Raw genomic sequence first — 15314 nt, 5'->3', positions numbered from 1 at the left:
TAAGTTAATATTTTGTAGCGTCACCTTTTGCTGCGATTACAGCTGTAAGTCGCTTGGGGTATGTCTCTATCAGTTTTGCACATCGAGAGACTGAAATTTTTGCCCATTCCTCCTTGCAAAACAGCTCGAGCTCAGTGAGGTTGGATGGAGAGCGTTTGTGAACAGCAGTTTTCAGTTCTTTCCACAGATTCTCAATTGTATTCAGGTCTGGACTTTGACTTGGCCATTCTAACACCTGGATATGTTTATTTGTGAACCATTCCATTGTAGATTTTGCTTTATGTTTTGGATCATTGTATTTTTGGAAGACAAATCTCCGTCCCAGTCTCAGGTCTTTTGCAGACTCCATCAGGTTTTCTTCCAGAATGGTCCTGTATTTGGCTCCATCCATCTTCCCATCAAGTTTAACCATCTTCCCTGTCCCTGCTGAAGAAAACCAGGCCCAAACCATAATGCTGCCACAACCATATTTGACAGTGGGGGTGCTGTGTTCAGGGTGATGAGCTGTGTTGCTTTTACTCCAAAAAGTTTGATTTTGGTTGTATCTGACCAGAGCACCTTTTTCCACATGTTTGGTGTGTCTCCTAGGTGGCTTGTGCCAAACTTTAAACGACACTTTTTATGGATATCTTTAAGAAATGGCTTTCTTCTTGCCACTCTTCCATAAAGGCCAGATTTGTGCAGTATACAGAGATGTATAGTAACGAAGTAGAACTACTTAAGTACTGTACTTAAGTACCGAAATGCGGTATCTGTACTTTCCTAGAGTAGAATTTTTTTCTCCTACTTCTACTTTTACTTCACTACATTTTTTCGATGATTTCGATACTTCTACTCCGATATTTTTTTTTTGTGCTGCATAGTTACTCGTTACTTTTAAAAAAATGACCACTGCCAGAACAGTAGATGGCAGGTTGCATAAAGCTCAAAAAAATGTGTATAATGTCATTTGTAAATCAGCGCATACGAAAATAAAGGCTGTGTATAATAAAAGCTGCTATACCAAATCTTTCCAATAAAAAGAAAATATGAAACAAACAAATGGTGCTACAGCGCTTAAAGTGCATCAAGAAACTACTAACAAACACAGGTTAATCATTTGAATAAATCATTTGAAATAAAAAACAATATGATGTTCAAACTTTTGACTACTTTCTTTAATAACTACATAATACAGTACTTGTACTTCTACTTTTAAAATTTTTTGAAATTTTTTTCAAAACTACTGGTACTTTTTACTTTTAGTACTTAAGTAGCAAATTTTTTGAAAAAACTACTTGCGATACTTAAGTAAAAAAAATGTTGAATACTTTAGTACTTCTACTTAAGTAACTTTTTCTGCGAGCACTTCCACTTCTACTTAAGTCACTTTTTGATCGAGCACTTGTACTTTTACTCAAGTAGAAATTTTGAGTACTTTATACAAGTCTGGCAGTATATGACTGATTGTTGTCCTATTGACAGAGTCTCCCACCTCAGCTGTAGATCTCTGCAGTTCATCCAGAGTGATCATGGGCCTCTTGGCTGCATTTCTGATCAGTCTTCTCCTTGAATGAGCTGAAAGTTTAGAGGGACGGCCAGGTCTTTGTAGATTTGCAGTGGTCTGATACTCCTTCCATTTCAATATTATCGCTTGCACAGTGCTTCTTGGGATGTTTAAAGCTTGGGAAATCTTTTTGTATCCAAATCCGGCTTTAAACTTCTCCACAACAGTATCTCGGACCTGCCTGGTGCGTTCCTTGTTCTTCATGATGCTCTCTGCACTTTAAACGGACCTCTGAGACTATCACAGTGCAGGTGCATTTATACGGAGACTTGATTACACAGAGGTGGATTCTATTTATCATCATTAGTCATTTAGGTCAACATTGGATCATTCAGAGATCCTCACTGAACTTCTGGAGAGAGTTTGCTGCACTGAAAGTAAAGGGGCTGAATAATTTTGCACGCCCAATTTTTTTCAGTTTTTTATTTGTTAACAAAGTTTTAAATATGCAATAAATTTCGTTCCACTTCATGATTGTGTCCCACTTGTTGATTCTTCACAAAAAATTACAGTTTTATATCTTTATGTTTGAAGCCTGAAATGTGGCAAAAGGTCAAAGTTCAAGGGGGCCGAATACTTTCGCAAGGCACTGTATATGCAGGCATCTTTTAGCAGGTATGTTGTAACCACAGGTGCCCCTGTGCTGACACGATCACTTTTAAGTATGGCAGAGGTAGCATTATGTTGCCAGGCTAGTTTTTATCAATAGGGACTGGGGCCTGTGTCTATTATGTAGTCACTGAATTATTAATACATAACCCTTATTCAGCTCTCAGTTTGATTAGTCATATTGTCATATGTTCTCAGCAAAAATGCAGGCCATCAGTCCTTTTTCTTTTTACCTAATTTTCTTGAACAGGAAGATATGCCTATACTAAAATGGTGAAATAGTCCTGTTTATTTCTTATTCATTTGAAAAGAAAATGCTGCAAGTTATGTTACCATAAAAAGAATAAATAAATAAAACATCTGGTCCATTTTAGCCATATTTCTGATTGGCAGGAGTTGTCTAGCTGCCAGTGTCTTCTGGAACATGGCCACAAAGCAATTACAACACTAGAATGTAAATAACTTAAGTCTGCACAACTGCAGTCTCTAGCATCTATTTTCTGCAGAAAAAGACTGAAGCATTCCAGTTTTATATGTTCAAGAACTTTTATAGGAAGCTCCTCTTGTTTAGAAATATGTAGGCCAATATCTTTCTTTTTTTTTTTTTTTTTTGCAGTAGTTTGGGAATCACTAGCTTGTAACAGGTAGGTATGTATGCAACAGATATTCAGGATCTCCTAACCAGTATACTTGTCCCAGGGCAGCTACTCAGAAAGTCTGGAGATCTTGTGACAGCTATACAACATTTTTAGTGTTTGTTTGTGGCTGGATCAGGTGACGATCTCATGTTTTTAGCTGGCCCATAAACTACCTGACCTTCAGCAACTGGGGGAAATAGTCAAGGAGATTAGAAAAGAGTGGGGCTTTTTAAAGGGGTTGAAACCTCCTCACAGAATAATTACCAGTACACAATCCTAGGTTAAAAGTTTTTATTACAAAATTCATTAAAAATATTTTATATTGGGGAACTATAGCATTTGTGGAAGGTTTTCTAATCTTCTTACATAAAGAAGGGCATGAGTTCAGTTTTGAAATCAACACCACATCCCAATTAGTAAAGAATGCCAAAATAGAAAAGGGTGGTACTTTAAAGGTGTTGAAACCTCCTCACAGAATAATTAGCAGTACACAATCCTAGGTTAAAACATTCATTACAAATATTTTATACTGGGGCTTTACACCCCTTTTAAAATCACAACAGATCATCACAACTCCTTAATATACCCAAAGGCTCCCTTGAAGATAGGGATTCCTCCCCAAGTACAGTATGTATAACAAGACCTATATTAGTTTTGCATCCACATTGCATAGTCATAGAACATAATATCACATTAGGGAAGGGTATCACAACCCTCCTTTGTGATACCCCTCCCTAATGTGATGTTATGTTCTACGTCTATGCAATGTGGATGAAAACCTAATATAGGTCTTGTTATACATACTTGGGGAGGATTCAATATCTTCAGGGGGGCCCTTTTGGTTTAATATTGAGTTGTGATGATCTGTTGTGATTTTAAAGGGGTATATATCCCCAATATAACATTTTTAATGCATTTTGTAATAAAAATTAATTTTTAACCACTTGCCGACCGGGCCATAGCCGAATGACGGCTACAGCGTGGTCAGCTTATTCTGGGAGGGCGTACAATGACGTCCTCCCAGAATCACGCCCCCTGGTGCGCGCACACGGAGCTGCCCGGGACCCGGCGCATCACAGATCGTGGTAAAGGGCCAATGACAGCGGCCCTTTACCACGTGATCACTCCGTCCAATGACAGAGCGATTACTTGTCAACAAACCGCGCATGTCCAGTTCATTTCTCTCCTCTCCTCGCACACTGTACACAACGATCGGTACAGTATGCGAGGAGAGAAACTGCAGCTGCACGCCTCCTGTGCCCTATCCATGCCTCATCCATGCCTTATCTGTGCCCCATCCATGCCTTATCTGTGCCCCATCCATGCCACCTCAGTGCTCATCTGTGCCACGTCAGTGCTCCTCCATGCCACATCCATGCCATGTCAGTGGTAATCCATACCATGTCAGTGGTAATCCATGCCACATTAATGTCATGTCAGTGCTCACTCATGCCACATTCGTGCCACATCAGTGCTCATCCATGCCACATTCGTGCCACGTCAGTGCTCATCCGTGTCACGTCAGTGCTCGTCTGTTCCACATCCATGCCACGTCAGAGCTTATCCATGCCTCATCAGTGCTCATCCGTGCCACATCCATGCCATGTCAGTGCTTATCCGTGCCACATCCATGCCATGTCAGTGCTCATCCATGCCACATCCATGCCATGTCAGTGCTCATCCGTGCCACGTCAGTGCCTAATCAGTGCGCATCAGTGCCTAATCAGTGCCACATCCATGCCACGTCAGTGGTGATCCGTGCCACATCAGTGCCACTACAGTGCTTATCAGTGCCCTACAAAATTGTAATGTGAAGTCAGGAAATGACGGTGCTCCCTGCATGTTGGGCCTCTGTACGTGGCTAGACTGTGGAAAAGTGTCACACATGGGGTATACTCAGGAGGAGTAGCAGAATGTATTTTGGGGCGTCATTTTTGCTATGTGTTGGAAATATCTTATAAATGGACAACTTTGTGTAAAAAAAAAAAAAAAAAAAAAAAAAAAATTCTTTCCACATTTTCCATAAACTTGTGGAAAAAAATGACATGTTCAAAGGACTCATTATGCCTTCTAAATTATGTGTTGGGGTGTTTGCTTTCCAAAATGGGTCATTTTGTGGGCTTTCCATTGTTCTGGTGCTCCAGGACCTTCAAAAGTGTGATAGTTTGTCAGGAAATGATATGTGTAATTTTTACTTCTAGAACGCCTGATGGTGCTACATGGATGTTGGGCCTCTGTATGTGGTCAGGCTGTGTAAAAGTCTCACACATGTGGTATCCCCATACTCGGAAGGAATAGCAGAATGTATTTTGGGGTGTAGTTGCAAGTATGCCAATAAAGTGTGTGAGAAATAACTTGGTAATATGACCATTTTGTGAAAAATAAAAAAAAATTTAAATAAAATCTTCATTTTGTCGAATTGTGGAAAAAAAAATTACAACTTCAAAAAATTCACCATGCCTCTTACTAAATACCTTGGAATGTCTACTTTCCCCAAATGGGTCATTTGGTGGGTATTTGTACTGTCCTGGCTTGTTAAGGTCTCAAGAAATGAGATAGGCCGTCAGTACATCAGGTGTGATCAATTTTCAATGATTGGCACCATATCTTGTAGAATCTATAACCTTCAAAAAGACAAAAGAGTTGATACTTATTTGAGTTATTTTTACTAAAGATATGTAGCAGTATACATTTTGGCCAAAATTTATGAAGAAAAATTACTAAATTTGCAAAATTTTAAAACCGAAACAAAGAAAAATGCATTTATTTTTACAAAATTCTCGTTTTTTTTTCATTTGTAGCGCAAAAAATAAAAAACCCAATTATGATTAAATACCACCAAAAGAAAGCTCTGTTTGTGTGGAAAAAAAGGACGAAAATTTCATATGGGTACAGTGTTGCATGAGTAATTGTCATTCAAAATGTGAGAGCACTAAAAGCTGAAAATTGGTCAGGTTAGGAAGGGGGTTTAAGTGCCCAGTGAGTAAGTGGTTAACCTGTCATTAGGTACTAGGAGGTTTCGACACCTTTAAAGTCCCACCCTTTTCTATTTTTGCATTCTTTACGAATCGGGATGTGGTGTTGATTTCTAAACATGCCCTTCTTTATTTACGAAGATTAGAAAACCTTTCGCAAATGCTATAGCTCCCTAACTGATAATATGGCACCAGAAGCCCTTTCTCTGTTTATATATCTTGGCAAAGCTGACTTTGCATTGTAAATTGTCTGAATTGTAGACTTGTTTAGTACTGATATGTTACGGACAAGTTTATTTAACTTCCTATATGTTAGTTTGCAGAGCATACATCTCAGGAAATTAAATTGGTTCAGTTTTGTGCTATGTGCAGTGGTTGCCTGAAGTTTTACTTTAAAAACGAAGAAAGAAAAAAGTGTAGCATACTCCTAGTATAGGTGCTAGATGTAAATGGTTGGATTGGGGTAGTTTGTTCCTCCGCCTAACAGTGGGGCTAGAGGCAAATCTATCTTAGCATGTCTGCCTAACAGAATGCGGCAATTCATTTGTTAGGGCTGCTCTTGGTATTCTGGTGCTGTTAAGTTTGCCTGGGCTCTTTCTGCCTTCTAGAAACCAATAGAGCTTTCTGGAATATGGGTGGGTGTTAGGCAGATAGGCAGCATGAATATAGCTGCAGTCTCAGCCAATTACAGGGATGGTGCCCCTGACCATTCTGGGATAGGGCTTTAAATTCAGAGAACATGTGAGCTCTGGGGCCTTCCCAGATGGCACCCCTGGCACTTGGCTGCCAGGGCTCGCCCCCTTAGGTGGGGCGACCTGAGGGCCTGAAGCTAAAGTAGAAGAATGACCCTGGTGCTTTTGAAGAGCTGACTGAAGGGGAGCTGTGCCTGTGAGGATCTGTTTGCGACTCCTATGAGTATAGAGCAAAGATCTAGGGACCTGTTCTTTTTTGCTACCCCTTTTTACTATTACAGTAAGCCAAGGGTCCAACTAAAAGGAAAATAGTGATCTAAAGAGCTATGTCTACCTGTCCTTCACTACAAGACACTTTGCTTGTGTTCTTTATTTCTGCACTACTACACAGGAGGAGTCTGCCATGTGCTCCCAGCATGGGACTTCACCTACTGCTCAATTCTAGATCAGCTAGTCCTCAAGTTGTGCATACTTTTATTCTGGAGTATCCTATACCCAAGTTCCTAAAAAAAAAAAAAATTACAAAACACCCCTAGACTGGTCTTTGACTACATCGAGCTAAAGTGTGTGTATCTGGCTGTAGAAAATACCTTGTGCCTGGCTGCCAGTGAAAAAGTAAGGACTATCTGGGTAAAACTCAAGCAGCTTCTACGGGGATAGTGCTACACCAGTCAAATGCTTGCTTCTATATATCAAAATAAAAATATAAAAAGTGCCTGTTGCAATTATTACCACCAACTCTTCTTTGTATTGATAACATAATGCTGCCTAAGAAAAAAAAATCTTCAAAATCTGACACTTCCAGGAGTATCAGATCCCTGGTCCCCCGTTGGGTTTTGTGGCTCCTCTTGCCAACCTCGATATCCCTACAGGACTCCGTAGTGATGTCATCACCAGTGGATCTAAAGTGGTTACTAGCCCTATATACCAAGCTTACTATCAGTACAGATGGAGAGAAGGGTCCGCTGACTGCTTTGCATAGCTTATTTAATCTCTTTGAATTTTCAGTATTATAAACTGAAATTTTGGATAAATCTTGCTTTTAATGTCTTTTTGTAATAAGATAAAAAATAAAATATCATCACATTTAACTAAGAACAGGAGGGATCAGGGGGAAATATGAGAAAGTGGGTGGAAAGGAGTGTGACAGGGCTCCTTGTTGTCAAAGTTATAGGTGTTGTGTGGGTGCAGAATTGGGTAAAACTAGTTCAACATTGTCCGCTGATAGTCAATCACTGCTCACTGAAGACTTCTTGGCCTTGGAACTGGTGGGGTACAGCTGCATCATCGGACCAATGCTGCATCCACATAGGTGGGTATGTGTGTTTTTGTTTTTTGTAATCCCATACTTTTTTTTTTTTTTTTTAAATCTAGCAACAAGCGAAAACAGTCAGTAAACTGATAATTCTATTAAGCCCAGGGCTCAAAATTTTAAGTCCCGAGCTACTAGCCAGGCCTTAAGTGTTACTCGCCACCAGTTGCCCCACCCAACCCCTACTCTGCCCTGTCCCTAATTCCACCCTCTAAACTCTCCCTAATATGTTATCTCATGAGATTACACTGTTAAATGATTTATGCAGAATTGGGTTACAAAAATAAATATTAACAACAACTTTATCAAATGCTGCCCGTCAGTGCAGCCTTATCATTGCCCATCAATGCAGCCTATCTGTGCCCATCAATGCAGCCTCATCTGTGCCCATCAATGCAGCCTCATCAGTGCCCATCAATGCAGCCTACCACTGCATGGGGATCACAGGGAGGAATCTGGAGGAGAGCTGGGTGGATCACACACAGCGGGAATCCCCCACTGTAACACAGCTTGGATCTGAAATGCTGGCCGATGTCAAACAAAGTCCCGCCTTTTGGACTGGCTCCTTTTGATAGACTCCACATTACTTCAGATTCCAGACATTGGAGTGTGCTGTCTATCATAGGAGGCGGGACTTTGAGAGCGGCCCGACGTTTCAGATCCAAGCTGTGTCACAGTGGGAGATGCCCACTCAAGTGATCTGGCCAGCTCTCCTCCACCTCTCATCTCCCTTCCCCACAGTTTCCTGCCCTATCGCTGGGAGGAGAATTGGCGCCCACCCCCTCGATGTGGCTCTGTACTTGCCCTCACCTTATTTCCACTTGCCCAATGCGAGCATGCGAGTGGAAATCTCGAGGGCTGATCTAGCCAATACAGTAGTTTTGCAGATGTCATTGAGACCACTTTGTTTACAATACCGGGTAAGTTTAATTCAAGTTAAAAATTGTCGCTCCGTACCAGTAGATTTACTGTGACCAAATGGAAGCTGCAGGCTCAGCAGTATAAATAAACAATACCAACTTGCTTCTGGGTTTGGGGTACTTGTGCTCGCCCCGCTGTGGTTGGACACAGCAGATTTTCGTCTGCAGGTCCCGGTCAATGATTTATTACAGAGACCTGCTAATTGGCTGTTTCCAATCACAGCACTGAGACCTGTGCGTACAAACACAGATTAGTGATCAGTGATGTGACTGTTTCTTCTACTAAAAACAGCCAGATTTATTTTTAGTAAAAGCAGCACATATGACATACATTACACTTGTTAGGCACACAATTAACCACTTGATTGGCCCAGGATGTTTACCCCTTCCCAGCCAGTGTCATTAGTACAGTCTCTGTGTACAGTATTATATCTGATTATTGTATAAGTGTCACTATTGATGTCAGTGTCAGTTAGTCAAACCCAGTGAGGGTCTGTTAGCGCCAGATTGACTGCCACAATATCACAGTCCCACTATAAGTAGCTGATCACCGCCATTACCAGTATAGCTGTGTGAATTCACACTATATATATATATATATATATATATATATATATATATATATATAATCATAGTTTCTAGACGCTATAACTTTCACACAAACCACTTAATTTACACTTGATGGCATTTTTTTTTTTTTTTTTAACCAAGGACATGTACAGGAAGAATTTTGGCCTAAATTTATGAAGATTTTTTTTTTTTTTTTTTTTTTTTTACATGTATTGCCTCTTTCTGTAGTGTGAGAACCAACATTTCCTGTGAAGAAAATGCATACTCCATGGGTGTCTTGGGTTCATGGATGTCTCATTCTAGTGCTCTGTAGGTAACAAGTAAACAGTAATTAGATCTGAAATGGACAAAAACAGGCAGAGCAATTGGCAGGGATTCTAATCATGCGGTTTGTGATGCAACACAGACGAAATGGCAAGGCGTTAGATGTTGTATGATCTAGAAGAAGAGGTTGTCTGTCCCTAGGGACAAAAAAACTGAATTAATATATGGACTTAGGGGAGTCAATCAACCATGACACTACAAACTTCAGGTACGACATATGAGCCCTTTACAAGGTAAGGCAAACAAATAGCACAAGGTATATAGCTACATGAATATCTAGCTAAAACAATGAAATCATTTTAAAATGCATGATGCCTTTAAATTGGGAATTCTAGAAGCAGTGAATAGAGTAAGATAAACATGCTTCAGGAAGTACAGTTCTATTGAAAATGACATAAGCTCCATGAAACATGGCTGCAGAGGATTACAGGGAACACGGGTTAAAGTAAATTAGTAAAATGTAACTTTAGCAAGCTGCTTTGTTTGTTGAGAACATTTGATTTCTGGAACAGCTTGTTTTCACCAAAGGTATATTTGCATACCTCGCAGCATTAGATCATGAGAGAGAGGGACACCGGAAGGAGAATAAAAATGCAGGGCATGCTGCAGCAAGTCTTAGAGAGGCATGGGTAAATTTAACCCAAGCCTATTCGTAGTATACACCGCACCCATTTTCTGCAGTCCTTGCACCCACTCACAAAATACCTCCTATTGTGCTGTAAGCGAGAGCCTGACAAATGCTTGAGACTTATAGTTTTAGAACTAAAACCGTATATAGAGCGAACACATGTACAGCACAGCTTACAGAACATAGTGGTTAGCACAATGTAGTGTGCAATATTTTCAACTGTCCAGCAACCAGGATTATATAGCATACACCGTAATATATAATACAGTATTCAGGAGTCATAGTGCCCCTCCACTGCTGATCAGTGAGTGTAAAAAAATAAAAATAAAAAATGCTGCAGTGTCCGTGATCGATAGGAAAAAATTCCACAATGTTGGTTGTGCAAAAATGCTGTGGTCATGGTGGTCAGTGGGAGGACAAGTGAGTCAAAGGCCTATGATGAGGGCCAGTCAAAGGAAAAAATGTCTGTGTCAGTGGGGAAAAAAAGCATTGGTGTACATTGTGGGTGGTTGGAGGTTGAGGGGGAATCGGTGGTGTTCAGTTGTTAGTGTTTGCCTTTTTAAGCTAGTGGCTCTACATCAGTTGAGGTCCACCACTTTTTCATGCTATTTTGTCCTTCATGCACTGCTCTTGGCTCATGCCCCCCCGTCCTCTCTAATTTGCCACCACCCCTCCCTAAGCTGACTCTGCCAATCCCCAAAGTTCTGTAAACATGAGAATGACAGGACTCCATCTACATAGTAATATAATGTAGGCAGAGTCTAAGTGGCAGAGCTGGGCAACTGCTACATCACATATGAAGTGCATATTGAGTGGTGGGCAGCGTGCGAAAGGCCTTGCTGCCCTATTACAGCAATAGGACTTAATTTGCACAGGATTATCCTGAGGTACAAAGGACCCAGGGATTTACCTCAAATTGCTGGACAAACCCAGCCAATTCAGGACTGTCAATGGCCCCTGTTCACATATGAGCGTTTTGTTGCCTGAAGCAAACGCCTGAAGCTCAAAAAAGAACACAAGCTTCTTTTTTGGGAGAAAACAGGCGTTGTTGTCAGATGTCAATGCCTGCCTCCCAGCACCTGCAAAAAACGCCTGAAAAATGCCCCAAAAAAATCCTGAAAAAAACTCCTAAAAAAAAAAAAGCCTGAAAACGATACGCTCAGGTATGAATGGAGCCTTAGAGGTATTGTATTTGTACTGAAGACAAGTTCAAATATTAAAGTTCCACTTTATGTCTAAACACTTACCTGGCACCTCTCTCGATCAAGCACTGTCCTTGCCGGCATACCCGCTTACCTCTCTTCCTGCATTCTTGGGCTTTACTAAGAGCTGCTGTCAGTTAAATCAGAGCAGGTAAGTATAACACGTTTGTTATAATAATTTTTTAAATGAAGAAACCTTGCATACACTTGAAATTAATTTTAAATACCTAGCAAAAGGATGGCAAAATACAGAATGAGAAAGTTTGTGTGTAATGACTAATTTTTAAAAAATCTGTTAAATTTCGGAAACAAAATAACCATATTTACAAATGAAGTCAGTGGAGAAGAATTCACTGTGAGCGGAGGGGTGGTGAATGCATGCTGCCGAAAGGGGTTCACTGCATGCAGGAAGAAATGCCTGTTGCCAGGTGGGATGTGCTGTCAGTGAGGAGTGAATGCAGATTGTTGGGAGGCCTGCAGTGTGAGCAGGGACTGAAGTTGAAAGGAGGGACTGGGGGGCAAGAGGGGAAGCTGCCCTGGGTGCAGTGTTTTCAGGTAGGGGGACACAAAAACATGGTACATGAAAACTGTACCATGTTGGAAAAGAGGCAAGTGGCGTAGTTGCAACTACATACATCTCTTATAATTACTACATAATATATTCTCCTGGCTTTTATACAGTATAATATACAGGCCAGTTTAACAGGCAACAGAATGCCAATGCCATCCAGTTCCCCTAGAAGGCCCTGTTCACACCTGAGCATTTTTCAACTTGTAAAATGCTCATCTCTGAAGTCTCAAAACACCCAACAATCCAAATCCCATTCATTTCAATGGCCCCTGTTCACTTCACAACTGAGCATTTTGTGGCCTGAAGCAAAACACCTGAAGTTTAAAAAAGTACATGAGCTTCTTCTATGGCAGATTACATTTTTGTTAGATGTCAATGCCTGCCTCCAAACACCTGCAAAAACGCATGAGAAATGCCTGAAAAAAAAAAAAAACGCCGTAAAACGATACGCTCAGGTGTGAATGGAGCCTTAGGCTGGCCATACATGTTCAATCTGCTTGTACAAATTTCCTTTAGATTTACCAAAAACCATATAATATGAGATCGAAACGACTTTAAATTGTATCCAATTAGGCAGACCCTTGCACAACATACCGTATTTTATTGGCGTATAACACGCACCTCAATTTTAGGAAAAAAGCTTAAATTTGAAATAAACAGCTTTGAACTCAGAACTTTATTTTAATCAAATGCAGCCTCACCAGTGCCCATGAATGCAGCCTCATCAGCGCAGTGTCCAGCAATGCAGCCTCGCCAGCGCAGTGTCCAGCAATGCAGCCTTGCCAGCTTAGTGTCCAGCAATGCAGCCTCGCCAGCGTAGTGTCCAGCAATGCAGCCTCACCAGTGCCCATGAATGTAGCTTCATCAGCATAGTGCCCTGTAATGCAGCCTTGCCAGTGCAGTGTCCAGAATTGCAGCCTTAGTGCAGTGTCCAGAAATGCAGCCTTGCCAGCGCAGTGTCCAGGACTGCAGCCTCGCCTGCATTGTCCTAGAAAATTGAACATGTATGGCAAGCCTTACTTCCAGGAGTTACTACTGAGATAAACTGCTCCTGAGATAAAATATCAGTAACAACATTGTTTTCAATGAGTCAGCCAGCTCATAGACTTGCAATGTGAAAAGGAATAGTAAAGCATAGCTGTTGTGTAGCACTGAAAAACCTAAAGCAGAGCATGCATTAGAAATGATCAGATTGGCTGCCATTGTTTACATACATAATTACAAATGAAGGTTACCAGATTTTCTAAATTAAATTAGGGACGCCCTACTGATAATGATATAAAACAATTGGTGCCGCGATACACAATGCTGAATTTCGACTATTGTGTAATCACATGCAATAAAATCAATATGTGTATATAAAGAAATATATTAAAAGATATGCAGTATAAATCACTTGCATGCAAACATACAAGTAAACCAAGTGTTAAACTGGTTCCTCGTGTAAACATAAACAGTGTGATATAATGTCCTTGGTATCACTATCCACGGTGAAATAAGTTGTTTTGTGATCTTCCTATTTCACTCCACTCCTCCAATCATGCTTCACTCTGTGTTTAACCCTTCACCAGATGTGCTCTCACCTGATTTAATAGACTACACAGTTGCATATGGTCTAATAACGCTTTTGGCCCTAGAGTAATCTATCCAGGGAAAACAATAGCACAGATACTTTTCCTCCTTTTTACTCGCCTCTCCACTCAGCCATATAAATTTAAAAAAAGACACCAAACATAGTGCTTTATCCTTAAAAAAAAAAAAATCAACAATTTATTGTTTAAAAACACCTCCAGATAAAACACATTCTTATGGTGCTCGTATAGTGCACCAGACTGTAGCCACATGTAACCTTTCATCCAGTAAAACAATGCTCCAGGGTGACAATCGCCACAAATAATCTCCAGCATTCGAGCGTTGTGACGTAAAGCCCCTTCTCTTCGTGAGGGATATGTATCCCCCTGAGGAAGCCATGTGACCCTGTGGCGTAACGGATAGGGGAGGGGCTTGACGTCATGAGAGGAGGGAGACCATAGTGAGAGCTGTTGTTCTTGTGCACATCACTGGATCAGGCTTAGGTAAGAATAAGGGGGGAGCTGTAGCACAGAAGGTTTTCTATGCATAAGGGGGGAAACCTTAAGGCTTTAGAACCTTTTTAGGTCTTCATATTCCAGGGAAACTGCATCAGTTCAGGAAACTGAGAATCCAGTCACTAAGCAGGGATAGCAAATTTTCCTTGTTCACTACTAATTAGGGTTGCACCAATCCTGGTATTTTACCGCTGAGTACCAGTACCAATACTTTTGGCCAAGTACTCCCTGATATCGAAATGGATTGGCTCAAATCCCAGCGCAAAGAATCACATGCGATTCGAACAGGAATGTGGTGCGATTGCTGTCCGAATTACATGCGGTTTCTCGCACCACTCCTGTGTGAACCCAGGCTGAAATTAGTATAACAAGCCTGAGTTCACACAGGAGCAGTGTGGGAAACCACAAGCGATTCGTACAGGAATTGCATCACATTCTTGTTCAAATCGAATGTGATTCTTTGCGCTGGGATTTGAGCCAAACCATTTCGATATCGGGTGTGATTTGAGCCCATTGGCCCACAATTGGCGGCGACAACTTTGTTCCTCCTTACCTGGTGTTCTGTGAAAAAAGGCAACTGCTCGTGTACTGTAGTGTTCAGGCTGCCGGTGGTCTGTGAACATAGCAACTCATCGAAATCTCCAAATATTCCTGCTGTAGACTCACGAGAAGTGACGTAGTGGGAGATTTTTGAGAGTTGGAGTTTTTGGCAGAACACTGGCTGCCTTTTTCTTTTTGACAGCTCTGAGCAGAGAACGGTTCTGCACCTGTTACATGTATCGTTGAAATGCCGGATTAAGATCGTGAGTGGGGATGAATTGAGATTGCATTTTTTTAAATGAGTAATCGTGCAGCTGTAGTGTAGGCCTATTTTAACTAAAAGAAAAAGCATAAAACTCTAAGGGCTTGTTCACACTATGCCCACTGAGCTGGATTATTTGCACACAATAACACGTATATATATAGTTATATTCTGTGGGCCCGGTTAACACCATGCACATGCAGTGGTGTACAGAAAAATGTACCTCAACAGACATGGTTTGAACCAGCCCTAACTGTTAACCACTCTCCAGTGCTGAAACCTAATCCACTAAATTCTAACCTTTTTACCCATTTACCTAACCCCTAAACTAACCCCTAACACTACAGTAACCCATCTGCATCATACGTCTATAATGCTGTGAACAGGGACACTTTACCGAATCAAATGGATCTGTGCCAAAATATACTAGTGCAGATC

The 15314-nt window shown here is 41.0% G+C and overlaps 1 protein-coding gene across 1 annotated transcript in view; it reads left to right on the top strand.

Annotated features, from left to right (window-relative positions):
* The window catches only part of FBXL4 (F-box and leucine rich repeat protein 4), a 94999-nt gene that overhangs the window by 26711 nt on the left and 52974 nt on the right, over positions 1-15314 (top strand). The window lies entirely within an intron of this gene.

This window comes from Pelophylax lessonae (assembly GCF_965119305.1).
Source record: "Pelophylax lessonae genome assembly, chromosome: 3".
Taxonomy (NCBI): domain Eukaryota; kingdom Metazoa; phylum Chordata; class Amphibia; order Anura; family Ranidae; genus Pelophylax; species Pelophylax lessonae.
The sequence above is the reverse complement of the archived record's forward strand: the minus strand, read 5'-3'. Positions and strand labels throughout refer to the sequence as shown.